Source organism: Larimichthys crocea, chromosome XVIII (assembly GCF_000972845.2).
Source record: "Larimichthys crocea isolate SSNF chromosome XVIII, L_crocea_2.0, whole genome shotgun sequence".
Taxonomy (NCBI): domain Eukaryota; kingdom Metazoa; phylum Chordata; class Actinopteri; family Sciaenidae; genus Larimichthys; species Larimichthys crocea.
The window spans coordinates 861,272-888,233 of NC_040028.1; the positions used below are offsets into that span (position 1 = coordinate 861,272).

General features: G+C 40.6%; 1 protein-coding gene across 2 annotated transcripts in view; it reads left to right on the forward strand.

Annotated features, from left to right (window-relative positions):
- Positions 1–2,911: 2,911 nt before the first annotated feature.
- peak1 (pseudopodium-enriched atypical kinase 1) overlaps positions 2,912–26,962 on the forward strand; it is a 94,184-nt gene continuing 70,133 nt past the window's right edge. The window contains exon 1 of one of the 2 annotated variants that reach the window (XM_010735181.3): positions 2,912–3,007. The gene's annotated coding sequence lies outside the window, so the exon portion shown is untranslated. The remainder of the gene's footprint in view (positions 3,008–26,962) is intronic. The other variant, XM_027291332.1, reaches the window with a different exon arrangement.

Sequence of the window (26,962 nt, forward strand, 5' to 3'; positions counted from 1 at the left end):
CGATTATTTTAAATTGATATTAAAATCATGTTTAATGAACACGATTATTCATTAAAAAAAAGTGTTTATTGCGCTACCAAGTGGAGATATCTTTTTTTAACTTCAGCGCGACATTTATCATACAAAGCCGGCAGTGAAACTCTGTTAAAGTGTTAGCGGGATGGCAACACACAGTCTTCATCAGTGTTTTGAACCCTGGGTTGTTAACGGTGCTGATGGGGCACATGTCCTTGGCTAGCATGAATGTCACCGCCTCTGTAATCTCTCGCTGTCGCCGGGAGCCGGTGGGATATGCAGCGGCATTGTAAAGAGTGTCCTCAATGGAGGACTATGTTGCAGTGGCGGTGGCTGAAGTTGACGCTCTTGCACTTTTTTGGGTCTTTTCCGTCAATACTTTGTCATAGACCACTTTATGGCTGAACTTTAAATGGTTAAACAAATTTGTCGTGTTGCCCTGGGGTGCAGACACGACGGTGTGACAAACTTTGCAAACAATCTCTTTCTGCTCTATGTCCGACGATTTAAAGCCAAAATGTCTCCAAATGACCGAACTTTCTCTTCCTACCTTTCTTTTCCACTGAAGGCTCAGGCTGTTTTTCTGCCATGTTGTCCACATGTATCCACAAACTCACTGCTGCAGCTGCAGGTGACACAGGTGCGTTCACCGTGCTTTTACAGTGCAGTAATTTGCGTACACGCCATGTGGCGGCACATTAATTGCCAAAATCCAAATTGTGATCAAAATTCGATTAATTGTCCAGCCCTACCTGGAAGTTCTCTCATATAGCTTTACACTGGTCTGTGTTGTATGGACAGTAATAAGCTACCATCTCAGTGTCTTTGAAACTTTGTTTTGTCTTGATCTACATGTTTTCAACCAAGTGCAATAACGCCATATGTGCTTTCAGGGCTAGTATCATACCAAAGTCTTTGATTCAGGTTCTGTTGAGCTTGGCCTGTTTCCTTCCCATAGGGGAAGCTTAGTCACAGATCAAAGGCCCAGCACAGCGCATGGTGTCCAAGGCTCAAAGCTGAACCTCACACTCTCCAACGCATTATCCCGGCAGGCCGACTTAGACTTTTGGTTTTGGTCTCGGAGCGATCACTTCCAAAAACTGTGCATAAAAGTTGTCCATCACGGGATTATAATGGCAAGTCGTGAATCAGGATTGCCCAATGCGAGAGTGCAGCAGTGCTGTTTGGATACAATAAAACAGTTTGCATCACAGTAGAAATAGCCCGGTGTGCCCGGTTTCGCTCTGTATCAGTGCTGATTACCATTGCTTAACTGCCATAAAGGCACATATGGAGCTGTTTAGTTATCTGCCTATGCAGAAATACTCTCTAGTGCACTGTCAGTTAGAGCCAGAGGAAGGAAGTGGTCATGGCTAAATCCAGGAGCAAAGGTAGTCCCAGAGGAGGACCTGCCTGACTCCACAGATATTTATTAGACTCTCCTTAAGGCATCGCATACATACTGCATTCATAGTGAAGTGTTTTATTGAGATGTATGGTTTCTCTCATATCATTTCTTTATCACTGTGTATACACTCAGCAATCTTTGCAAGGCAAACCTCTCATATCAATGCATCATCATCCTAAAATATGATTGAACACATAACAGTAAGTTAGTTTACTCGCCTCATATGGTCATGTACACAAGACTTGCACCCCCCCCCCCCCCCCCCCCCAGAGGCTCAGTCATGTTTCGTAAGTGGACCCTCTTAAAACAAAAACTAAAAAGTCTTTCAGTGTAAATAGACTCCCCACCTCTAAACCCTTGGCTTTAATAGTTTAGAGCCGCACTAACAATTCCTTATATAGCTGGGTTTCTTGCCCAAGCAGACTACAGTACAAAGAGTGCAAACACAGGATGCCATGCCTGCAGGGATGAATTTAGGGCAGAGGGAGTGGTTCATGTCTAATTTCTGTTGACTCATTGCTTTTAATGAGAATCGGGGACGTGACAGCGTTTGCAGAGACAGAATTTGAAATGGTTCATTAGCCTGTTGGCATTATTAATGCACGGTGGCTTTTTTTTTTTTTTTTGCCTTTTCAAGCTTTATTTCTGAAAGAGACAGCTGAAGAGTGACAGGAATGCGGGGGGAGAGAGAGCTACAGGTCAGATTTGAACCCTGGGCACATGGGGCGGCTGCTCTACCAACTGGGCTAAACGCCGCCCCTGCATGGTGGCTTTTTGGCTCGGTGATGTGAATGTTTATGAAGATTATTCCACATCAAGTGGGAGCAGTGTTTTCTGTCAGGCTCGGGCTCAGCCTGGTGACTTGGAGAGAGTCAGAGCCCATAAAAATCCTTTTTAACTCTTTGTCTCACTGTTATTAGATACTTTCAACATCATGTGAAATTATTTTACTGTTGAAAAGGGGGAGATACCACCTGTTTTTGCCTTGGACACAACGCACTACAGGCTGGTAGTGTATCATTCTAAGTTCTCTCCTCTTGACCGTCTTTAGCATGAAGCAAACAGGTGCCAACAAGCTCTACAGGCTAGTTTTCTCTTCTCACTCTCCGGGGCCGCCACACCTCCACCTCATTAAACTCACCTTACCTCAATCCCTTTTCTCTTGTGGAATCCACAAGATCCACCAATTCTCCTACAAGGATAGCAACTGTATCTGTTGCTCATTTATGTGCAGTCTCATTCTTACACGTGTTTGTGACACAGAGAATAGTCTCGGCCCTGAAGTCGTGGTGATTCACAGTATGTTGTAACATCTTAACAAGTAGTTGGAACATTTGTGAATTCTAAATTGTTATGTGTGTCATTTCCAAGCAATAATTGGTTCATTTTAATTAGTTTGTGTCTGACTTCTCAGGAGAAGGAGCTCACCAGGAGCACCTGATGGTGACATTAAGCTGACATGTGCCCTCTCGCCTCTCTTGTCTGCAGGAAAATTGGCTGCAGCCTTAGGATGCCCTGTGGCTTTGTCTGAATCAGCGAGTTCTGGTGCTTTTCAAGACAACAGGGAGCTGCAGAGCCTAGTAGGTAAGCACAGCCAGTTTTTTTTGTTTCTTGTTATTATGTGCAGTAGGGCTGCACAATTAATCATATTAAAATTGTTTCATCAGTTCATAGTGTTATGCAATCTATGGTAATAGTTCTCTGAGTTTGTAACGTGCAGGCACATCTCTTGTATTAAACTATGCACTCCTGATTCCTCTCTAAGCTTCTGTACATAAAAATGACAATACTGTTTAACACCACTTTATGTGCTGAGGGAGTTCTCCCCTTTCTTCTTCTTTAAAAGCTTCTTTAAGTCTCGGCTGGGAATCGTTGTTGTTGTGGGCCTGTAAAGGCCACTGAGACAGGAGTAATACTGGGTACAAATAAACTCCAGCACCACAGGCTGACATAACATCACATATTTAAAGTCTACAACCACCTGCAGCATCGCCACAACAAGGCAACGACAAAAGAAAATCAACATCTTCACCCAGCACTTCACACACTGTTTTCTTCCTTCTGCTTTGACTTAACATAATATTTGAAGGCTGTTCTACATTGGGTTAGTCATTTGCATGGACACAACAGAAGGCTACATTGTGTCTTTCGGTTTCTGCCCTTGCTGCAGAGGCTGATGTTTGTTAGTTCTTTGCTTTGTGCCGGCCCTTCTATAAATCTTCCTTTCTGTGACCACTGTTCTAATGCTTTGGCACACAAGAACATGTACAAAGCAGTCAAATTCATCAAACTGCTCAACAACCTCGCCCTGTTGACTTGGATCTTGCGGGGGAGGATGTGTAACTTGGTGTAGGTATGTCCAGAGCACCTTTGTATTTGAGTAAAGTCTCTCCATCACAATCTAGTCACGTTGTTACAGTTTAATGACCAAAAGGGGATGTGAAGATTAAAAACATGTCTAGGTATGTTTGTATGTCCCAGTACCACAACGATAAGAAGTTATTTAGAGTGTAATATACTATTTTTATCCGTATTTAGCTCTGCCATGTTCAAATGATTCAATTGATGTGGAATGATTCATTTTAGTACACACCTCATCTCCTCCTGCTGGGAAATGATTTCATCCTTTCTGACTTCACGACCGAGGTATTTCAAAATTGTAGCTTCACGTCACCTTCAAAGCTCCACAGCTATTTCTGTCCATGTTTTGTTTTTATTCTGTTTTGGTAGATTACCACCTCTACTTCGATGACTGAGACTGCTCTGTTGTCTTGTCTCACAAAGTCCCTCTGCATTTAATGCCAACGTGGTTGTCACTCCACATTCCCATTACATATTGTCCACATTTCAGTAATGTATCTTTTCAGCAACTATTTAATGTACCATCACCATATTGTCTCTCATAATTCCAAGGCCTAATGTTGCAAAATGTTGATTTGTGTCTGTTGTTTTTTGACAGAATTATCCTTTAAATCAGGGGTGTCCAACTTATTTTAGTTCAGGGGCCAAAATGTTTAAACTAATACAATATCAAGCGTCAAAAGTCGCAGTCGCAGCCAATTCAGGATGTCAAGTGCTTGTGTGTTTTATTGATGCTCATTACAGAGAAAACTTGTTCACAAAGGTAGCTAGTCCCAAATATGCACATAACCTTTGCAGCAAGTGGGCTGTCAGTTTGGGGTACCCCAGCAAGAGATACTGATAAAATGTCTTGTTGACACAAAGTCAAATCTGAATTACACTGCAAGTCAATTAGTTCAAGTTGGACGTCAACGGGCAGATCACCAAAGTTCACCAAAGACCTGAAACCATAGAACAGATGATATTAACTTTAACCTGCAGCTCCATATGAACAGTGTTGTGTGCGACCCCCCCACTTGAAACAGCAGTTGCTTTTACTGGAAACTTAATGTCTTCTCTGTAATTTTTACGGGCCGGTTTTGGCCCATGGGCCATGTGTTGGTCACCCCTACTCTAAATGCTGATTTAGCTGCATGTGTGGTGTAGTGTTGATTGCATGAGAAAAAGTAATCCACCAACAAAGGATTTATGTACAATGAAGACTTGAGGATTTAAATAAAATGAAAGTCTCTGCCTGTCTCTGGCTGGGAAAGAACCACAGGCATCTTCAGTCTTTGGCCAATCTGTGTAGAAATGTAATGTGAACAGTTGTTGGCTTGTTTTGGCATCTGAAGGGAATGCAAATCAATTGCTGACAACATCAGCGTTCTACTGTAAAGCAAGTATTCAATGAAGAGAACTTGATCTCATAAAGTGCTTCATGGGAACCTTTATAACAGCAGAGCGTAAATACTATCCAACTGATTTTCATTCCCTCATGCTGTTAGACGCTCCTGTCTTACCTCCGTCTCCAGGAGCTTCTTGCATACAACCAGATGCCATTTAAAAAAAAAAAAAAAAAAAAACAAGAACTAAACACAACAAATGAATGTTCAGGTCAAGGCCCATCAACTCCTCTCATTTCTGAGCTAATCCCTTGCTTACAACTGTTAGAACAAATTTGCTTAGCACTTAGCTGTAACCTCTGTCTTTTAAAATACATTTTATTAGAGTTTTCTCATTTTAGTGACACAGTGAAGTTAAGGCAACAGGAGTAACAGATTATTGCAATTAATCAGTCTAATACAGCGTTCATCATCCCTCGAATGTAATATTTCTTAAGTAAAACACTATGTAGGGGTTCTCAGTCTTGGGATTGTCAGCCTAATGTTGGGGCACTTAATATGAAGACTCAGATCGATTAGAAATTAAGTTTTAATTTTATAAAGGCTTAATTAGCAGAACATCTACTACATTCTGCTTTATTTCTTGTAAATTAAGTCATTTAACTATGTTATGTTCCCTGCATCTGTAAGAAGACTGACATTAAGACATTAAGTTTTTATATTCTATATAAAAAAACAAAAAAACCTGTTGACTTGTTAGTTACCAGACTTTTATGTTCTGTTTAGATGCCTGTGGCTTCTCCACAGACACTAAGTGTAGCATTTAGTCCCCGAGGAGTTTCAGGCCACTTTGAAAGTCTGTGTGTATTGACTGGCACTATATATCCATCACGATTACACACTGTTGACGGATGGAAGCTCTTTGAGTTACTCTGCTCATTGATTGCTGCATTTCCCCCGCTATGATTGTCCTTGATAAATGGATTAGGATGTGGCCTGTGCTTTCTGCCTCTAGAGTTACCACTTCAACAATGCCTGCTAAAAGTGCCCTTGGTATCTTGCTCCAACAGTCAACAATGTGAAGTTTTCCCATTAGGACCCCATTGAATCAATTAAGCCACAGAAAGTATCTAACTACCAGGAAATGTAGTGTAAAAGGGGAAAAAGATATACCTTGGATATTGTTATGTCCTTGAAAGCCATCACGTCAATGGAGCCAAGGTCATTGGAGATCAATAAATGAGTAGGCGATGTCTGAAACATGTATTCCCATCACACTCCTGATTTTCTTCACTCTCTCTCTTAATCTCTGACTTTCCCTCAAGGCTCCATTAAGTGGACTGTGGAAACCAGCAGCTGTTGGAGCTCCCATCAGAGCAAAAAGTAAATTCCACCAAGGGAGTCGGAGGGAACGTCAATATCAGATGATATATGGGTCAGCTGTCCGCTCCATTTCTTTATCCATTAGTCAGAGGGATAACTAAAATTGCCAACACAAGTTCATGGAGTCACAAATGTTGTTAATGCTATTTTATATGCACTTTATATGCCTTTTTTTTGTTTTAAGCATTATGCTTTTATCCAATTAACTACAAGTTCTCACAAGACAGATGTGGTTATGATCAGATTTGAAAAAAACAACACACAAAAAAAAGATTTTTCATGAAAGTTTAAGTTATAGATTTAATGTTCAGTAGAAAGTCTATGTTCTAAAACAAGAAATAAACAAGACACAGAACAACTTGTTCAAATATTAGTTATGGCTTGAGTATACATGAAAAAATAACGTCTTCTGGCCTGCATCCCAAGACCAAATGTTTAAAGTAGTTTCTTTGCTTTCCCTTGCCATCACCTGTTGATAAAACAAAGGTCAAGCGGTAAAATGACGTCACTTTGACATCCTGAACCTTCGAGGTCCAGTGGCAGTCTTAGTGGATTTAAGTAGCCTACTCAAAATGGTTTGCGAGGAATGGGTGGCAGTCTCTCCTAAATTCCACCAAGCTGTGACCCCTGTCCCCTCCATGCTGCTTGCTATAGTTATCCCAGGCTTGTTTCAACTTAGTTATGGCAGGAATGTGCCATTGCATGAGAAGAGGTCATTGCTCCTCATGCACTGCCATGGTACTTCCCCCCCAGTTCTTAGTCAAGGCGGCCAAGATATGGACATGCTTTCCCACGCATGCAACCAGCCTCCCATTCATCAATGAAGAATGTTGATATTTTCTGTGCTGGGAAGTATGAGTGCTATCTTTTTCTTTGAAGCTCTATTTACTCATGCTGTCTGGGTTCTAAATAAACCCATGCTCCAGTTTGTCATAAATGAATAACTTATTTCACTTCAGAACAGCCTTAGACTTTCTGTGGTCTCACTGTGTCATTTAATATTATTATTTTAAGTATGACGACTTTGGGGATGGCAATGTTGGTCGATCAGGCAAACCACTTTGATTTATCAGCTGGATTGCCATGAATTTTACGACAGGTTCCAAGAGGTTACATTCGGATGACTTTTCCACCAGCAGGTCAAAGTTTTCACTTATCCTGTAAAATATCTCAACTTGTATGACATTTTTTGGCACAAAATTAGGTACAGATCTCCATGGTGCCCAGGCAATGTACCTTCTTGACTTTGGTGATCTTCTAACTGTCACAATTGTTTGTAATGAATGACTTCAATGACCGCGCATATTATTATTATTATTATTCTTACGCCCTTTTTTTGGCTCGCTGCTCACAGTTTTTGTTGCACATACGTAAAAAAAGGTATCAAAACGTGTGGCTCGGCCAGGAATCGACTGACTTTTGCTATGACTTTTCTAAGCGTTTCGCCAAACGGTTTGCCAATAAATCTCCAAAAACCACGCCAAAAAATGAATGGGCGTCTATTGGAAGAATGTTTGAGAGCTAGAGTGCGTGACATCATCGCATCGCATCGAAAGAAAAATTAATCAAAAAATAAATTTGTAAACTGCGATTGAGTCCGCAAAAGTAGCAGGGAGCACCTGTTCTTTCTCTAACTCCTGAGGCCAAAGTTTATACAATTTTCGCCTGAAAATCGGCAAGGAAATTGTCCAAGAGATGAGGATGCTGATGGTCATTTCGGCTTTTGGTTTGCGGCACACCTTTTTTGGCAGTTTTGGTCACCTTCGAGGGGCTTCATTTAGAGATTTTCTGTGTGTCTCAGGGGAGAGACACAGAGTGCGTGCATGCACCTGTGCCTAATTACTCTGACCTGCAGCTGACCCTGGTTGCTTAGCCATCTCAGTGTCAATAATAATGTATGGGGGCGACAGGGCCAGAGTCAGGCACAATGGGGGCGACAGGGCCAGAGTCAGGCACACTCAAAATTTCTTCAGAATTTGCCTGTAAAACATCAGCATGTTAACATTGCCATTGTGAGCATGTTAATATGCTTATATTAGCATTTTATATTACAGCATGTTAATATGCTTATATTAGCTCCAGTACAGCCTCAAAGACCTCATAGGCTACGTTTACACTGCAAGTCTGCAAGTGCTTGATTTGCATTGATTGCTCAGTTTGGATTTTTTAAATTTCTTTGGCATCACTGTACAATATGTTTGTGTTTGTACAATATGTTTGTGTTGATTTGTCCTGTACACGTGACATCCATTGCACGTCTGTCCGTCCTGGGAGAGGGATCCCTCCTCTGTGGCTCTTCCTGAGGTTTCTTCCACATTTTTCCCTGTTAAAAGGGTTTTTGTGGGCAAGTTTTTCCTCACTCGAACCGAGGGTCTAAGGACAGAGGGTGTCACTCCCTGTACAGATTGTAAAGCCCTCTGAGGCAAATGTACTTTGTGACTTTGGGCTATACAAATAAAATTGATTTGATTTGATTTGATTTGATCACATGTTTTAAATGTGCAATTTCAGTGTGAACTGACCCACACATGCCAAAGAACATTGGACATGTACAGAGGCAAACATGGAGGCAACTAAAGTCAACTTAACCGTTTCATCAAAAAGCTGAAGTGCAGTAGAAGCCAGTGAATTTGTGCGAGACAAATTTGGCTTTGGGCTTTTTTGTGGTGCAACAACTGCTACTTTTGAGTTGTGTGTGAATGCACAGTTGGGGCCAGGAGTAGTGGGGTCATGAGACGCATTGCTTCACATAAACTGAATTCATCTAAAATTTCAGGATGTCAAGTCCTACTTTTTACTACATCTGTCAGCACCTCTCCACAATTCTCTGACAGCAGTCCAGAATTGTGATGAATCAACAGGAGGATCATATGGATTCTGATTTGATGTTAACTTATTGTTGAAAAGATGAAATTGATCAGTTTGCAAATTTGAGAACCACTTTTTTAGGGCTGATTGTAAACTTAGTCTTGTTTTCTTTGTTCATCCGTGACTCACTTCTAAAATGTCACCAAGTCATTCCAAATGTTTTGCAACCGCAATGTCTTTTTTTAAGATACTTTCCCACATGCATCTTAACCCATTAATGTGCTGGCAGTTTTCTGTGTCTCCCATCCTCTGGGATTAGAAACTGGAGTCGATTTTCTGTGTGAGATGCTCTGAGTAATTATCCAGATCAGGACATTCACAGTAAATCCTTCATCATTGGTCCCAGTGGGAACTAAAGCAGTAACATTCATAGGCAAAGCATGCAAAGGTCGATCATATTTTTCCGTATGTGTGACGATTTATGCTGGTGTTATACCAGTTTAAATAAACCCAATAATTGCATTGACATTCAATGGAATGGGTTAGTCATTTGGTCCCTGTGCATATGGAAGCAATTTGGTATGCTCTCAAAATCACGTTGCCTTGGTTACCCTGTGTTTCTGGACTGAAGTAAATGATTATTAATCACTTAGCAGCCAGTAAAGTCAGACTATAAGTTCAGCTACAGTACAGACAGCACAAGCGCTCTTCAAGAGGGGGAATGGTTGCTGTCATGTCTCGGATGATTACATGAACTAAGCACTAGATCACGCTGTCAGATTAGATTCATAGATGATTCTATAGTGTCTGCAAAAATTGCAGTCATCACGTAAAATGCAGATAACGTAGATTAACACAGTGGCTTAATCTATCATGGGCTTGATTCTGTCTGCCAACCACAAATCAGCTCTTTGGCTAACGTGGGGGACTGAAGAGGGGGAACTCCCTGACTTTTGAAAACAGATCTAGTTACTTGAAATGGTGACATGTAATCTGTTTTCAGATTTATTGTCCACTAGTCTGGCCAAACACTTTCAACTTGATCTGTACCAAGCCCTTTAGTGTGACCACCTATTGTTTCACTGTTTGATCAACCTTGTCTTGCCTGGTATCTTCAAACAAGCTGAAGTTTCAGCTGTTCAGCCTCTTTGAAGATGGAATGAGAAATTACACTTTCTGCTTTGGAGTCAATATTAAATATAAAATGGAATTTTTAAAAGTTTCACTGTTTTCCAATTGGGTAATGCCTTTGGCTTTCCTATCAAACAGCACAGCTCTGTCTGTGTCTCTGGTAGAGGCACTTTTTATTATAAGTGGTGTATTTAGTTGATTTAGAACCTTTTTAACTAACTTGTTTTACTTGGATTTTTGCAAAGATTTAAACAGCCATAAAAATGTATTGAGAAGCTTGTATGAGGATATTTTGATAATACACTGAACAAAAATAGAAACGCAACACTTTTGTTTTTGCTCTCATTTTTCATGAGATGAACTCAAAGATCTAAAACATTTTCTATATACACAAAATAACCATTTCTCTCGGATATTGTTCACAAATCTGTCTAAATCTGTGACAGTGAGCACTTCTCTTTTGCCGAGATCAGTGTTAATTTTGTCACCCATTTTCTAATTAAGTCTTAGTCTTAGTCTTAGTCTTAGTCTTGTTTCAAAGTTCATTCTTAGTCTTAGTCACTTTTAGTCTTTCACAAATCATTTTTGTTAGTCATATTTTAGTCGACTAAAAGTCTCAAAATTTTAGTCTAGTTTTAGTCAAACGTGAACACAGGGTGTTTTAGTCCAGTTTTTGTCAAAACATTTTAGTCTTTTTCTATTTATTTCAGGAATATTTGTTTTGTTTATTAATTCCAGTTCACTTGTGTTCCACAGCTAACATATTGATTAAATGTCTTGATTGAATTGAATTGAATGAATTCATCTTCAATGCAACTTTGCTAAGTGTCTTGTCTGTTGTTTCAATACGCACTTAATATGACTTGATTTCATTTTTTTAATCTACTAATAGCAGGTACACCCTAATATGACATGTTCTGTCATCTTCTACATGCAATTGTTAAATTTCAATATAAATAAATTGATTTTATGCCAGTTGCATCTATTAAAATGTTCAAATTAAGATGAGTCCAATACTGTTAGTGTTTAGCACATGGAGCACAATGGGGAGGCTAGACTCATTCTTGACTGTTATGCCATATGCGCACATTTTAATAACGTCGGGCTGCAAACGGGTTCAGGCTCTATAAAGCTGTCAATCAAAATGGGCTGGGCTGGGCTCTGGTTGAATTCTATCGGGCCCGGGCCGGGTCGGGCCTGACTTCTAAGGCCCGTTTCATGCTCTAGATTGCGCTGTCCGTACGCCGTGTTTCTCCTGCATGCTGTTTGTTTTCAAGCCACAAGTTCGAGAGCAGCAAGAGGATCTCAAACGTGTGGCTGTGATGTTGCTACAGTAAAAGAAGTGCTGGCACAAACACATGACAGCAGGACTGGATGTTTTTTTTTCTTATATAGTAGATGAAAACAAGGAGGACATTTTCTATTTCTCGCATGACATTTTCGTCTCGTTTTTATTCGTCAACAAAAACGCGTTGTTGCATTTATATTTTTGTTCAGTGTATTTAATAGTCTTAATAATGTAGTTGCAGTTTAAATCCAGTTCCTCCTTGCAGCTGTTCAGAAGTGTTGCTATATTTCTCCAGCAGGGTTTAACTGTTGGATTCAAGCTAAGATCTCTATCTTACGATCTTGGAATCTTTGAGACTCATATGTAGCAAAGTCTAGAAAGACTGCAAATAAGAGTGTATAGAAACGTTGAAGCAAGTGATGGAACAGATTCTGGAAAAGTTGATGAACAGACAGGTTGACAGGGTCTTACTTTTAGCACAGGACACTCGCACATACAAACTAATGCATGATTGATGCCTATCAGTATTGGAGCTGATGTGCAAGGCCAGATAAGGAAGTGATAGAGTGCTGCCTATGAGGGATTTATCATCAAATCATGTCAAATGCTGCTATAGGAATCACATTAAAACTGAACATAGAATGAAAAACCAGGAGTTATCCACTGAGGGACAATGGCTGAAAGTATGTGATCTTGTTTAACTGGAAGGAAGCAAAGGGCACGGTTAAAATGTGTGATGTCATCATGTATGCTTCCCAGTAGACAACTCACATGGGGTTTCAGAAAGAGGGATTGGTAGGTTCAAGTAAAAACCTCCTGCCTGAACAGTCTAGTGAGTTATAATCCGCCTGACACATTCATATTAATCCTTTAGCATGTGAAAATACTAGTTCACACCAGTTCTACTCACCATTATCATGTTAGGTGGATGTTTTGAGTTAGGAGACTTGAGTTTTCTCTGCTTCATATGTAATCTTGCCTTGTTGTGACTCCTCCACATGTGACCCAGATCCTGTTCACCCCATCCTTTGCTGCGTGTTTTGTCAGCTGTGTTTACATGGCAGCTCTCTGAAACTTAAAAGGTGGGGTGAATGCCTTCCTGTGTACCAGACTTCTGACATCTGTCAGGCCTTGCCATCATTCACGTTCTTCTTTCTCCGTTACATGAGGCGTAAATGCTAGTTTAAAGCTGCATTTGAAAGGAAGAAATCTCACTAAAGGTTTAAAGGTGTAAAGAATTTACATTATTCAGTAATATTTGAATTCCAGTGTAGTATTTTGGTGGTAGCTGATGACATCTAAATGTAGTAGCTGATAAATATACTCTGTTTTTTTGTTGATTAAGATAGACATTCATTTGTTACCCAACTCTGAAATATTTAGATGACTTAATTCCACCCCAACTGGAATGGGACTTGAAGATTGGAACATCACTAAAAGGTATATTCTAAAGGAAATATTCTAAATGCTGACCTTCCACTTCCACACAAACATATTTCCTCCATTCCAAATAATGCAAGCTGATCAGTCAGTTAGCAGGGAAGAAAAACATCTATACTACATGAATTATTGATGACGAAAATGGAGCCTCTGAGCTAATAGGCAATCTTTCATCTGTGCTATACAGCGTATTTGGTCCCCTCGATCTATAAGAGTCCACTCCCTGGCCCTCACCCTGCACCTCCTGCTCTGTTATTGATCATTTGCACTCCAATTTGGCCAATTTTATTCTGATAATGTGCAATCTGTATGCATATAACGCAGTCAACAAATTGCCTAGGAATTAGGAGGAGAAGGCAATGTGTGGTGATGGATCACCTCAAAGGGTTAGTCAAGTCAAGCCTAAGATGATGATGTCAGGATGCCACCTTCTTTTTTCCCCTTTTAGTTGAATCAAGACTGATTTTCTGTTGTCTTACTCACTTTCCAGTCTGATACAGCAAAGACTGATGGCACAACGATGAGTTTCAGTTTAGCAGTTTAACATTACTTATATCCATTTGATCTGTTTCTGAAGTGATCTTTAGCTTGTCTCGTTATTTGCATTCTAAGTGAGCACAGAGTAGAGTTGCAGTTGTTTGTTTTGGACTTTGTTGGCTATGAAATTAATAATAACATAATATTATCCATCACAATATTATATGAGTTGAGAAGTAATAAAGAGTTCCAGAGAAACAGTACACAGTTAGTTAGTGCTTTGATTTGACTTATGTATGTAATATGCATTACAAGTACTTAAGTCAGTGAGGAGTGATTTAAAATCTCATTAATGCACTGCCAAGAGAACCAGTTAAACACAAACCTGATTAACCCGGCTGAAAGAACAACAAAGGAATATCACATCAGGTAAATTCTACTCATCAATCACATTTTCATATTGCCATTTAGTTCAAGCAGTAATGACATGACTGGCTATTTGTGTAATGGAGATTGACAGCATTGAAAAATGAGTGTTCCTCTGAGAAAGGCAGAGACTTGAACTGGTAATGTCATCAAGATGTTAATACTGGAACTATGTCACTGAGAAAGAATGAGACATGATTAAGACACAGTGATTACACAGTGAGTTTGTTTGGAGGGGAACCTTCTTTGTTCTTGTACTAAAAGAACTACACTACACTACCCTACATTACATTACATTACATTACATTACATTACCCTACACTACACTACAGTCAGCGTGAGAAACAGTCTTTATTTCCCAACAAGTACAGTGTAACTCGTGATTATTTGAGCTCAAATGAAGCTACATTTAATGAATAGAGACATATTATTTTAAGATGGTGGCAGCATAAAGTATTAAAATGAATATGAAATGTGTTTTTACCTTGTGTCAGTTTGTGACTAAATAACACAATCACATCCCTGTAGAATCCAAAGTCGATGAAGATGTTAGTTACACTAATTGCATCTCATCAAAGCTAAGATTATGATTGTTTCCTTACATTGTCACAGGGTAATAGCTTTCTGTTCTGGATTGATAGTATGTCCCTTTTCTTTCTTTTCTTTAGAAACTTCTTTTCTTTTCTTTCTTTTCTTTAGAAACTTTGTGCATCTCTTGCCAGAAGGCTCTGGAGCCAAATCTGTCTTCAGATGCCAAATGGCCAAAATTAAATTAGGTTTTGGAGAGCTTGGCAGGGGGATGGGGAAAACTATTTTAGGAAAGAAAAGTAGGACAGAGGTAGAAATTGACCAGAAATATATATCTCACAATATCCCGTCAAGGTGAAAAAGAAACTTGTGTAATGCAACGTGAATCAGCAATCCACTGCAGGAGATTTCTGTTCTTAAGAAAATCTGAATATGGAATGATTAAGATGAAGGAGATACAATGAGCGTATACGTAACAAGAAAAATGGGAATACCATGGACTTGTGAATGGGTGTGAGGGCCATGTGATTTGATTTCCAGATAAATTGTAGAAATGGCAGCTCGTATATCACCATCATCTCTTCCCTCTTACATTCAACGTTTTAGATGTTGTGTTCTCCTGCTCGTGAAAGTTAAGATTGTTCACAGATCATTAGTCACAGTTTTATGCAGCAGCCCCCCCAGCAGCCTTGCTTCTTCATCTACAGTGGCACATTATGATGATGTAGCATGAACATGGCTTGCTACAGTTAGCCACAGTTTTGCCGTATCTTTCTTAATTTTGTCTAGATTATTGTGTCAGCACATTTGGTTTTAACTGTAACTCATTAAACAGCCCTAAAACCACAAGCAAACTCTATAAAGAGTCAGATTCACATTCCAAATGATGTTGGTCTCATGTAACATGACAGACTGCATTGGTTCATCATGACATTTCAAAGGGTAAATTCACAGCCGTCCAGAGCTACATTGTTATGAATCCCCAAACCCTGTCAGGTTGCAATGTGATCTGTCCTCTTGAAGCCTCCATGGCCTGATCCATGGTTTTGGCTGGTGTTGGCTGCCTGTTGTTGCATGTCTCTCACAAGCTCAGCTGTTGATGGAATGTGAAGGCTGGTAGAGTTGAAATATTTCTCGTCAGACTGGCATAGATGTGCGAGCATCAGGGTGCATCACTTCAGGGCACCGGAGCAAAGTAAACCAGGCATGTCTACAGAGGCTTTCACGAGTTTCCCAAAACAGAATTTGAAGCTTCGATAACAAGGCTTCAGACACACACACACACACAGGGTTTTGGCACAGTAATAGATTTGGTATGGTACAGAAATCTTTGGCAGTCTCCAGATTCGATACCAGTTCTTGGTTCGGGAGTGATTCTTAATTTAATAAAAAGATAGGGGCTCCCCTGTGCCACTCCATTGACTCCCATTGCTTGAGCTGCAAATGAAACATAACTCACAGTTAAACTAACTGGTCTTGATGAGGCTCAGACATGAATGAATCTTACAGCCTTCTTCTTCCGTATGGAAATAATAAAATGGGTTTTGGAGTATAGCAGGAGAAAATCTGTGGAGAACAGCTTCTCTGCTGCAACACCAGTAGTACTGGAAAAGGGTAACATTATCCAAAAAGCTGTAAAGGCGCAATGAAATGAAAGTGAAGTTGTTTTCATCGCCCCACCACAGTTGGTTGAAGTTTTGTGTAGTGCTGCTGTGTGTGCCTGGTGCTTTGTTCTGCTAACATTAGTCTGAAGGTGATCATCACATAACGTTACTGTAACTTAGGTTATTTAAAAAATATATATTTTTGGTGCATGTGAATCGAGTCAGAATCACAGAAGATGAGAATTTCCACTGTTATGTCACCCACACCTACCTAACATCCAAAACCTGCTGTTGTATCCCAGTTATTCCTAAAACAAATGGGTGTTTAACATCATCTTTGCATAGAGCAGCATTATTTTAATATGGAAATATAAGCTTCTCTGATCTCCTTGTTGTCTCACTGCTTGAGACCTGAAGCTCATACAATCTGTAAAATGATTTTGCAGCATCTTCCTTTGCAAACTCATTATCTTATTTTTAAAGACACGTTTCATTTCTTCGTGCTCAAACACTGCTTTCACAGTGATTCATAGTGTAGCTAGTAGTGACTTTCCTCATTATTTGGTACCTGGTGAATATTACGAATTACACTTCAAAGGGCTAATTTGGGCCTGACGTCCTATAAATAGACCTGAGCAACACAAGGCTGTAAAACACAGCAGGGATTGCCTTCACTCACTGGTCTAATGACTTCATTTCTATGCATTGGGCAGCAGTGCTGATGGATTTTGATGCCTCGCTGTACTTTGTGATGACTCAGTCATCACATCTGTAGTACTCATCATGAGGATCGACAGCCATGTGAGCATTCAGAAAATGACTTTGACATGCAGTCTCACCATTTTTTTCTCATCACCTGTCTTTCCCTCTCCCACTTAAGGAATAACTATCCATTACTACTTGTATGTCAAAGGTAGACCGAGCTATAAAAAAATAAGGCACCTGCACGATACATGTAGGTCCTGTGGCATATGAGACACGTCACAACCAAGCGGCAACCTCTGTGGCTGGGAAGTGCCAAAAACTGTAGTTCCACAAACAACCACTAGAGACTACAAAACAAGTCAATCTTCATAAGCCTCTGTTTTAAAGTCCCAAGCTGTAATAATTAACTGGGCAGCACTGTTTTGAAGCGGCCGCAGACCGCCACCATGTTGGATTTACTGCTTCTTCCCCCTCCCAGCTAATCTAAATATCAACAAAGACGTGGATCATCAGCGGACCTGAGGCGAGTCAAATGACGTCTGGGTGCTCTGAAAAGCTATCTGTGATGGCACTTACCTGTCAATCAAGCGGTCACGCTGTTAATTATGTGTAACTTCGACCCTTAATGATAAATGAACAAGTGAGTTAGAAAAACTCATTCACCTTACAGGGACCTAAACCGTTGCCTGAACCAGGCTGTAAACATGTTTTGTACATTTTGGAGATGACTCACGTCTGCAGTCTGTCTCAAGCGGCCGCTCGAGGAATTACAGTTTTAAACACTTCCGCATTGGCTTCATTTCCCACCACAAGGGGTCACCACTTGAGCCACAGTCACCACACTGAGCTTCAACAGCTCTTAAGGAAACAGTGGGGGTGATGTCATGGATACTACGTCCATGTTTTATACAATCAAAACACCTGTTGTCTATGCAAAATCATGGTGGCATGGTAATTTATGCTTGAGTGTATGTTGTTTATCCTCATTGATACGCAACTCTTCAGAAAAGTTTCAATGTTTGCTCCAGTTTGGCACATCCTGGTGACCGTACCTCGTTCCAAGACATGGCCTGTGCGTTGCACTGAAATGATAAAGATTCATTGAGTCGAGTGGAAAGACGGAGCACGTGGCAAAGTTGAAGAAACCATCTTGTTCACCACATTGTGTATGTGTGCTCTCCTTTTCCCACAACAGCTATAACGAACATTGTGTATCGTTTCCCTCTTTTAACATCTGAGTGCATCAGAATAAGTCATTTACATGTTGAAGTTTTAGAAATCTATCACCCATGTCATCATGCTTGCTTTCAGGCCTTTGTGAATGATGTGTGCACCATTGTACATTAGATTTCCCTTGGATAGCATACATACGGCAGTCTATTGTGGAGCCAACAGACAGGAGAGAGAGTCTCTTCTTTTCTACTTTTCCTTTGTATTCCCTCAGCGTATTTGAATTTCTACTTCAGCCTCCTATTTCTCTGCAGCGCTCGTCGCATTCACAGCTTCTTATCACGTGTTTAGTCTAAGACAGGCCCTCAGAGACCTGCTGCAATCAGCCCAGAGCAGGAAGCTAACACGAGCAGGCTACACAGAGGGCATTATTCTGTACTCAACAATCCCGACACTCTTCTCTCTTTCCTGTCATCCCGCCCCTCTTCCTCTGTTCACCTCTCCCAACTGCTTTTGATAGCTCATTGTTTTTGCTTGGTGGTGTTCATTTCTCTCTCAGATGTGCCCATTGTCGTGAAAGTTGATCCAGGAAGAGAATTTAGTTCCAGTAAATGCAGCGCATTTATTTGAAATATTTACAGCTTGTCAAGGAACAGAGTGCCCAACCAATGAGCAAAGATGAGAACTTTTGTGGGAAGTGGAAAATCTTCAGATCTTCATGACAGTTGTTCCACTATAAGGGGGACATAATGCATAGATTAGAAATTGGGAGTGAGGTGATATAAAGTCTACCAAATAGCTTATGTTAATAGTCGGCATAGGCTTGTCAATATTTTACCCATTGAATATTTTAGAATAATAGCACGGCTTTATTATTCCGAATAATATGCTGTATGTGTCAGTTTAACATTGTGCACATTGTAATCACCCGCTGTCATCTTTTCAACACTGAATCATGAAAACTGAGTCATCATAGTGTCATGTATCAAATATGTCTTTAATAGCTGAATGTATGGTTTTCCTATATTGTCAAACATACCCTTTAAATCAGGATTATATGACACATTTCTTCTCCAAATGGACATTAGTGCAATAGCTGTCTGTACTTGATGCGTTCCATGTGCGTTACGGGCACTGGAGCTAATTGTGGCTGTTTTAGGTAATGTTTCACATGTCCCGCTGCGCTCTGTTCCACAAGCATCCCAGAAGCAGGCCTTTATTTCTGAAGGACGCCGCAAGCACCCCACGTCAGTCTACACAGAGCAGCTCGAGCTGAGAGGAAGTCAGATACAGAAAAGGCATAGAGAATCTGGTAGATGTAAAAAAAAATAAAACTCCCTGTAAAAACAGACAAAAGGGAAGCAGTTTAACTTTGTAGCATATTTATTAATTATTTATTATTTTGTCATGAACGGGGAAATTAGCTATAGAGACCAGGCTGTAAACATGTTTATTTCTGCTGTGAAGTTGGACATTTGAACATGGGGACTTACGGAGACTGACTCACTTGTGCAGCCAGCCTCGTCGCTGTTCAAGTAACTGCAGCAACTCTCACTTTCATGACAATATCTCTAATTATTTGTGATGAGAATAATAATTAGGACATAGAGAGAACTCAGTGATATTAAAAAAACAGACGTAGCAGCTGCATGTGGAAAAGATGAAACCTAACATCTTGTGAGGGCAGGTTATGATTTTAATTTGATTATGAGAAATGGAACTCAGTCTGTTTATGTGTCACATGTTCTAATGTAGCTGTGTAAAGTCTGCTCTCTCTGTTTCATTGTGTTTGTTGAGACACAGTAGTTTCATATGATGGAATGAGGTGTGAAGTAATGTATTCTGATGCATGACATATCAACATTTACTGGCCTGAAGCTGATGAATTGCTGACAGGCTATCGGTCAAGGCCTGTTAGGTGTGCCCTACAAGTCGTTATCAGATTACAGATTCTGGATCTGTATGCAGGAATCAGAACTGGAGCATGGCAGGGACTGATAATGATGGCCCAGAGGTAACACTGGTGTTCTGTCTGTGGAAACACAACGCTCTTCACTTCGAGTTCTCCTGTAAGTGTGTACGTATGTTTAGCAATCATCTATGACTTATGACTATTAATATTGCTCTGGCTAATAATTCCAGTTTATTTGTCTTGTTTGTATCGCGTCTTTTAGCTATTGTAGCATCAGGTGAGTCTCTATTGATTTCATGTTTTGTATGTGTTGTTTGGTGGACAGCTGATCACTGCAGGGAGTTAAGCTGCTGTTGTCTGTTTGCCATGTTTTGTTGGGAAAACTTGATTTGCTTTGTGCTCAGATATGAATACAGCATGACTTCAGTGGTCTTAACCTTTAATGAGGCTCAGCTGGAAACACTATGAAACATCACTACAGGTGTGATAAGTCTTATTTCATTTAATTAGAGGTGTTCCTATGGCCAAATGAGGCAGGCCTATACCAAGTCGTTTTTCTTGTTTAGAGCTTTCCCACTGTTATGCACTTTTATCGCTTCCTGTAGTTTCCCCAAACCCCCTTTAAAGGTCCAGTGTGTGAGATTTAGCAGGTAATATGGTAGGAATGGAATGTATTCTTCATAAGTATGTTTTTATTTGTGCGTAATCACCTAAAAATACAAGTTATTATGTTTGTTTTTTGTCTTAGAATGAGACTGTCCATATCTATAATCATAAAGAAGATGACAGACGAGCTATCTTAAAACATTGTAGCTGTTTTCTGAATTATTACTTTTGTTTAAAGACAAAGATGTATTTTTTTTTTTTTTAAATAGAAGAAAGACAAAAACAGACACACATACATTCACTAATATACTGTACATACACACTCACTGCTTCATACAGAATATAGATGCACATAGCACACTGACAGTCATACTGTCTATAACTCTTCCTGGATCATGTTATGAGTTTCATTTCATACTTTCAGATGATCTTCACACTGTCCTGAGTCCATGTTATATCACCTCACATAATCAAGTCAACTCTTAACAGTTCATTGGTGCCCATGGTCTGATTTATGAAATTTGTTCCAAATAATTTTCAATGAAGAATCCACATTTTCTGTTATTCAAGTGCATACAGCAGGCAGACTGAAGAGGGAGTGAACAAACATGCAGAATATGGAATTTAAAGCATTCAGACTGTCCCTCCTCCCTCATGATGCTCTCACAGGGCAGCCATGCTGCCCCGTTAAAGACTGGGTTTTAAGGCTTTGGACATGTGTGCATACTTAAACTGTGACTCAGTATTTTATGGTCACAGATTGATATTGCACCATTTCATCACCCTCGCCACTTTATGTTCCCTACTTGGGTAGGGCTATCAAATATCCCTCGCTCCTGAATATTTCACGACGCGATGCCTTCCTCCGGCTCAGTGAAAACGTGTCAGAGCTGAGCTGTTGTGCTCGCTCTCTGACACCGGCCTCTGCCTTTAAAGTACAACCCATTCTGCTATTTTGTCTTTGTTACTATTTAATGGGATCAAATGGTCATCTAAAATATTCATTTAAATCATCATCGTGCTCTTGAGAAGTAAAAGCACAGCGGCTTGTGTGGAGTTAAATGACCTTGTAAATTATGTAGAGCGGTGACATAAATGTAATGTAATTTATCTGTCTCATGTTCAGGAGAAGAAAAATGAATCGCGCTCCTCCATATGTATCTCATCAGCAGATAATTGTATTGGATGGGATGTTAGCCACTTCAGATTACATGGTTATTGCAGTGGTGCAGTTCTAAACAATTGAATAAAATGAAATGATAAACTGAGGCTGTAGGAGCTGTAATATCATTCAGCTTGTTCCTACGTTCAACGACAGTTCATGAGAACACCTCACCAACAAACAAGACTCAGACTTGTAATCTCCCCCTAACAGCCATAACAAGTAGTCTTTAGCATGCCGACATCTTTTTCCTGACGTCTTTTTTCTCCTCTATATTTCTTTGTTACAGTTTCTCAGACTAACCTGTCATTTTCCTCCATGTCCCTTCAGTTCTCTCACTTCCATTCAACCCTTGCACACATTGCACAGCACGGAGCGCCACGTTCACGTCAACTCTGCACAGCTTTGAACAAACCATAACAGTGTATGTTTAGGCAAACTGCTGGATGACGTATCCGATGTCTGCTGCGGTAAAGAACATAAATAATAACATGTCAAGTTATGCTATATTTATATAAGTGTTTATTGTTATTTCAGAGTTTCCTGATTTTGAGCAGACCTTCCTGAAATACACAATGAAGTCAGGGTGTGTTTGAACTGTTTTAGGGCATCGATGATGACTAAGGCTGGAGATTGAAAGTGTAAAACACAGCATTGCTTTTGAATCGAAGGGAATTTGCCATTGAACTTCCTGAGTGTCTTTAATGGTTTTGCCATCTCCTTGAGGAATTCAACTGTCTTGTCCTTGCCACATGAATAAAGGCTCAGTCTATGATTGGATCAAAGTGTCACTCACTCTAAAATCTTATCCTGGAATGTACTGCATCGTTTTTACAAACAAGTCATCCACTAAGTGAACTACACCTTGTCACTTTGTCGTGCTGATGTACAGTGGTTTTGCATGTCAACAACCTTTTAGCTGGATTGCACGACCTCACCACTCACCACTTACAGGAAATGCACACCACTGTCCATCACACTTATTAACCGTCTTCAGCCGTCCACATACACTTGTCAAGCACCAAATTCTCCCAGTCTAACTCGTCTGGTGGAGAATACTACTAACTAGCCAGAGTGGTTTTTTTTTTGTTTTTGTTTTTTTACCATCATATACATTAGAGATTATACAGTAAGGATTGCAGCTGGTTACAGATAATAGTTTTGCTAATTTCTGCTACATTGTTTCCATTTTTCCTGGCTGTTTCTAGCTCACTGTTTATAGACATAGAGATCCACAATCCAACCACACACACACACACACACACACACACGGCCTCACACACACACACACACACACGGCCTTTAGACATGAAAATATGGAGAGAGAGATGGTGAGATAATGTGAAATGATAAGTTACTACAACTTGAATAGAGTTAGTAGAAATAAGCATTCACAATTGAGTTAATGTTAAATTACAAAGTACTACAACTTAAGCTAGGGTTAGGGGGGGGGGACGTTATGTGGTGTGGGGAGTTTCAACAAGCCTCTGTTGTCCTTCCCAGACATTTCCACTAAATATGAAAAGGCAGTTAATGGCCTCAAGGTTTCTTCTGAATCTGTCAGCATGTGCCGAAGGACAACAATGCTGTCCTGATAAACAATTGTTCAATTTGAAACTTATTTTTTCTAAATGTTTGAACTGATATTAGAGTGCATTTTTCACTGTCACACTCCATACCATTTATTTCCCTCTGTTGCTGATGTCTTCTTGATGAATTCTGAACGTCTCATCTCATCCCTGCTGTCCTTTGCTGTTGGAAAACATTTCACTCCTGGACTGGCTCCTTATCTCCGGGTTGCTCTGGATTGGTTCAGACCACAACTGGAATCAACATCCCTACTGGTCTCCTGGCAAGGTCATAAAGAAAAGCATTGGCCGGGAGGGTGAAACCAAGCCAAGGAGCTCAACTGTTCCTACAGCCTCCTCCCTCCTCCGGGGTTGGAGATAGATTACTATGACATTGTTACATTTCTCCATAGATACTGGAGCTCATACAGGCCTCTTGTTGGCTACTAGGGTCGTGATCAGAAAGCTAAAAGGTCTCCATATTTCCACTGAGAGGCAGGAAGCTAATTGTGCGATGCCTGAAAAGCATGTTAAGAAAAACAAAGAGCTTGAGTATCACTCACACTGATGTTTGAAGGTGCTTTTCTCCCACTAACCACCACTGCCGTGTTGATTGACAGGGGTGGAATGTAGTAGGAGACAGTAATCTCTATCTCACACCTCCCGTCAATTCATGACTCTGAAATGTTGCTAAAAATGATGGCTGAACGATGTGCAACAACTCCTACTGAGATTATTTTGACAGATTTAGTGGAACTAGTAATTTTTTTATTACAAAAATGTTGATGTGATTGCTGGGCTCTGCTTTGTTTGTAATATAAAAAAAAGAATTGCAGCCCATCAGTTCATGAGTGACTGTGGGCTGTGGCCCTTCCTTACTCTCAAGTGGGATTTATAGTTGTGTGTTGAGCAGTTATGGAGATGCTTTAAGGTTAAATTCCAGCAGGCACGGATGCAAAGTGTGTGCCGCGGCCTGCCGGAGCTATACACGCCAGTTCTAGTCAATGTTTCAAACCCCACCAGCCCCGCTGCTCGGCTCAGCTGAGAATGCACGTCTGTTCTATTTTTGACACCGTGTGCCCGGGTCAATATGCAGCTCCAACTGAAGTCAGACTCAGCATAGAGAATCCGGTCGGTTTTCAAAATAAAACACCCTGTGCAAACTGCCCATCGTAAAAACAGACTAAAGTGAAGCGGTTTAATTACGTAGCATGTTTACATATTTAGAAGCAGCTAAACCAAGAAAAAGTAGTTAACACAGTCTGGCCTGCTAAACGCTCATACTTCTGAAAGTTTGAAGTCGCTGCCATGTGACAGAGACATGTGTGGTGGGGTTTTGGGGTTAGCATGTAGCAAAAGTAAGTCCAGTGTACGGCAGGAAATCGGTCATCCCAGCTTCACTCCCTCTAGCCTTCATTCAATGAAATCATTGATCGATGGCCTGCTCTGGTTTCTACTTTCAATAATGTTGTTAAAATAGATTTTTATGAGCGCTGAGCTTATAAGAAGATTGATTGAGATTCTTTGTAAATCGTCATTGAGGAAGAATAATGGGTCAAGACTGGCATCCCTCACTTACTTCATCGCCATGTAAGAGGAAGTCAGTGAGGGACTGTCTCATCCTCTCTGATAGGACAGAGGACGATGAAGTGGGAGACGTGTGAGGGCAGCCATGGAAAAACAGCTGCTAGGTGAGGATTAAGAGGTGTTTGTGTGAATACACACACAACAGCAATATTTATGCCTCACACATATGCAGCACCCGTTTACAGATGAAAGGCAGTAAAGCTTAATGGCAGGTTGGCCGCACTTAATGGTGTCTAACCACAGGCATTTTTCTTTGAATCCGTCTGACATTAAGTTTGGTCAAAGACTGTTTGTAACCGTTGACTCATGGGAACTTCAAAGTGGCTGAAGATTCTGAGCAGACTTTAAAATAGACAGTAAATAGGTGTTATCCCTTTAACACAGTTCCCTGTGAATCATTTGTAGCCTCTCCGGTCTCTGTGAATGAAAGCTACATTTAATCTCAGATCTCTTTTATCCTGCCTGTTCCACAATGAGCAGTGTTTTCTCTTACAAGTAATGTTATCCTACATCCTTGAGTTTCCATCTGCATTGTAGCGTTTATGTATCCAGAGTATAGAATTCATCCTTGAGCAAACACAATACGATCACTGTGCCCCACAGTCACATGGATCAGTCATATTTTCAAGAAGCCATGCTTAATCTGATCCCTGAGATAGAGGAGCGTCAGCGGCCACAAAGGCTACAAAGGCGCTCTGTGTTATTTTAATCCATCTCCCGGGAAACTCATGCTTGTGTCAGCTATCTGTTTTTTGGTGAGGATATTCAGATGGGTAATTACTGGCAACCCTCTGGCTTCACTCCCCCTCCTTCACTTATATCCTCCCAGCTTCCCATCTCTGACTTTACCCTCCTCCTTCCTCTTCCTCATTCTCCACACCGTCCCTCCAGAGATCACCCTCACAAGCTAATGGTTTGAAGAAAAGGCACTTTTCCTTCTCCTTTAGCTCTGTCACTTCTCTTTTCCCTGTGTTCTCTTATGTTTACAGCGTATTCATAACATGATGAAGTACCCTGCTATAAAGTGCGTATTTCGTTGATAACTTATTTATTGCACACATTGTAGGGCCTCACAATAAAAGCTACTCTTGCTATTTAATGAACTAGCCACCAGCATTTTTCTCTCTTTACAACCAATGCCCTTGTGGCTCCTTGGACCATTTCCACCTCCACAGTACCCTGTTTTGAGTCTGAATCTGGACCCTAGCTCCTAAGTGTAAGACGCCATATGGTACAGATGTCAGCACAGATGATGGGGCCACATAGACCTCATCACATCATCTGCCAACTGCACTGACATCTGCATGCGTGCTACCTTCGTGGTCAATAGGAAATGTCCTTTTTTAAGCTAATTTAGTGCCGCTGTGCTACCAAGACTAAACAGTGGAAAAAGCTGGTAGTCATCAGCTGTCTCCCTCCTCATCGTTAGACACACTGCATAGAAGCTGGGAATGGTGCAGTGGGAACGGCTCCGATTTGTTTAGGTTGTAAAACAGTCACTCAGAGTGCCCGGCTAATTTGAACAAATGTTTCGTAAGTCCAGCAACAGTGAGTAACCATGGAGGCAGCCCTGGAAACTGAGCGTGCTATATGTGGAAACTCTGATGGGTTTTGTTTAGGTTGGGCTGTTTTTAGACCGGCTCATGAGCTGTACACATGTTGACAACCACATCGTAGATATCACATCATCTTAAAGATGTTTGAGTTAGCTTCTACTACTTTATATAGGGATAGATGGATGGATGGATGGATGGATGGATGGATGGATGGATGGATAGATAGATGCTTGAGACTCGTCGCAGCATCATTTTGATATGAACTGTTTGGTTGGTTGTCTTGAAGTCCAAGGCATCTCTTTCATATGCTCTGACTGTATCTATTGTGGCAAATTCTGATGAAAGTGATTGAATTAAGGTACTGCATTATCAAGTAGACGCTAGTTTCCCATGCTGTGAAATGTGAAAGCATTTTGGTAGACATTTTGTACAATTACAAGCTTGTACATCAAAGTTGTGGGTCTACTCGTCTCATAGCTGTTCCACTCAGACCAGAGGAATT